Source organism: Panthera pardus, unplaced genomic scaffold, assembly GCF_024362965.1.
Source record: "Panthera pardus isolate Hobbes unplaced genomic scaffold, ASM2436296v1 HiC_scaffold_18, whole genome shotgun sequence".
Classification (NCBI taxonomy): Eukaryota; Metazoa; Chordata; class Mammalia; order Carnivora; family Felidae; genus Panthera; species Panthera pardus.
Genome location: NW_026526743.1, coordinates 377840 through 380764, shown reverse-complemented (window position 1 = coordinate 380764; position 2925 = coordinate 377840).

Below are 2925 nucleotides of genomic sequence, written 5' to 3'. Positions count from 1 at the left end.
CCCCTCAGGGGAAAAGTGGCTCCAAGTTCTCCTGAATTTCAGAACTCATTCTCCTGAAATTCTGTACACACTGTTAGCTTACTGGTGCTTATCAACAGACTGTGTGTGTGTGTGTGTGTGTGTGTGTGTGTGTGTGTGTGTGTGTGTGTGATTAATGGGAGTTACCTATTTTGCCATTACTCAAAGTGGAAGCCTCTGTTATATTTTTTGTCAGTCATTTTTATCTTTCCTATTGTCAGGTTGATCCTGCTTAATATATAAAACAGCAAAACAAATGTTACCAAACGTTTTTATTTTGGGGAAGAATCTTTTGATCTTAAAATGGTTCTTTTCTTTAAAATCACCATTTTTCACACATTTAATGTTATCTATTTTCCTATTCAGAGGTGCATTGCCCCGGATTTGAATTGGCTTCAGTTGGTGTTCAGATATTTTCACTATCCTCCATGGTCTTTTTGTCCAGAGAGATAAACTCAAATCTATCAGGACTTTAGATTTAAACTTTATAGGAATTGAATCACTGTATTATACACCTGAGCTAATATAACACTGAATGCTAACTAACTGGGATTAAAATTAACACTTTAAAAAATAGGGGCACCTGGCTGGCTCAATTGGAAGAGCATGAAACTCTTGATCTTGGGGTCATGAGTTCAAGCCCTATGTTGGGTGTAGAGATTACTAAAAATAAATAAATAAATAAATAAATAAATAAATAAACAAACAAACTTAAAAAATAAACTTTAAAGGAGATACATAGAAGAACAAATTATTTAATGACACAACAAATAATTGGAGAGATCCAATTATTTGGATCCAGTTAACTGGGACATCATGACAACTGACCCAATTCCTCCACAGGTCAAAGATCTGAAAAGGTAAACTGAAAGGGCTGTATTCAAGGATAAATGCCCCTGAGTGGATAAACGGAATGAACAACTCTGGATGCTGACTTGACCAAACCAGTTATGAAAGATTTGGGAGGTAATTGGAAAATCTGAATAGGGATTGGGCATGTCAAAAGGCAATTTCTGCATACTGAATGAAACAAAGCAGGATGAGTTTATGGCAAGGCTTTTGGCCTGCAAAGCAGGAATCTCAAAGCTACAGAAACAAGAGTTCTGAGTTGTTCACAGGCTAAGGGGTATTTATGGGATAAATATGGAAGTCATTTGCCTTTTTTAGTTGATTGGTTGCCTAGTGGTCTTCTTTCTTATTTGGATCAGGGTAGCTGAGTCAAGGAAAGGAAGTCCAGACACAGCCGTGAACAGACTTGGCATTTGGGGATTGACTGGTGTCCTCCACTGATTTCTGAGATGAGCTGTAAATTCCTGTAAGGTTAGGTTAAGTTTCCTTTTTGCACCTGCATTAACCATCTCCATTTTGTCCCTGACCTAAAAGACTCCATTTTAGTTCGGTTCTGCCACCAAACTAATGTGAGTTTGCTCCTTGGTGAGTTACAGATAGAGACAACACCAAGTGGAGCTGTCACACAAAGGAAATTTTATTTGCAGCAAATAAGGAGATCACAGGGAATAATTTCCACAGCTGTGACTCCCCTGGCAGCGGTGAGAGGTTTCTTTTTGGGGTTTAGGATGAATATTCAGTAGGAGGAGCTTTGTCATTTTATGCAAAGGTGGGCATAAGGTCGTGCATAGGCGCTTAGAAAACATGCCTACACATGCATCCTATGTTATGTTAATACACTCTTGTGCTTCTCTTCGGGTGGAGACTTCAATAGGATAATGAAGCAGAGGTAACTGTCGGACAAGGAGAAGGGGCTATGGGCATGCTCTGAGAGCCAGTATAAACTGGATGGGGTCTTGGGCTCTTTATCTCAGGTGAGGAACGAAAGGTCTTGTTTACTTTGGAAAGCTCCCAGGAGCTTCTTTCCATTTACTAAAAGGGATACTGCTCAATTCATGAATGGTTACATAAGGCCAATTCGATTTTTTAATTTACTTGGCTTTTTTTTTAAACACAACTCATTTTTTTAAAATGAAGTTCAAGATATTTCTCTTTTAGGCGTAATCAACATTTGTATCTACTTTTTGTAAATTCTTAGCATATTGAAATGAATAGATCATGCCACAAAACGGTGTCAAGAGCCCTTAGGTGCCTTGTGGAATAAAGGAGGCAGAGGAGTCAAACACACTCCCTTTACCTCTGTTCCTTCCCCTCCGCACGAGACACAGCGTGGAACAGCTATGGTCACCGAAGACTGAAATTTCCTATCTACCTACCTCCTTTACCACCGTCTACCGTCTACGTTAACATAACTGTTCAGTCGTCATTAGCACAGGTTTAGTACTCCAGGGGATTCCTGTGCTAGCAAAGTGCTTGATTGTTCAACAAAGGAACTTCCACAAGGTCCATCAATTCTTCAATCTCTGCAAAAGAAAGCAACCGTTGGCACCTAAAAACCCTTGCTGTTCTCCCCAATCCTGGTCTACGCGAGTCGAATCCAAGTCCGTCGCACTGAAAGACCCGCCTGCAACCGAACTTGCAATTCTCAGTAAATTCAACCTTGACTTCGTGTCCGTGTCAAGGTGCCGTGTCCATCGCGGTGGTGTTCTCCCTCCCTGCGATTAGCAATAAACTCCGTGTATTACCCGACGGTGGTATTGGAGATATCGGGGAGCCGGCATTTGATACAAGTTTGAGATCCAGCCTTCCCCTAAAAATTTTGGTCCGTTTTTCTTTAATACGACCGAATTTTTTTCAACTCGCAATTTTCTCAGGCGCTCTAAGAAATGAATAAAACAAAAAGAAACCTGACAGTTACAGCACCAGCGAGGTAACCCAACCTGAACCCGCTTTACACCCAAACAAGAGTCAGCTGTTGGAAGCGCGGTCCCGCAAGCTGCATTCTGGGAAATGTAGTCCAGGAGCTGCGTGAGATCGGAGGCGCTTCCGCTTGGGCAT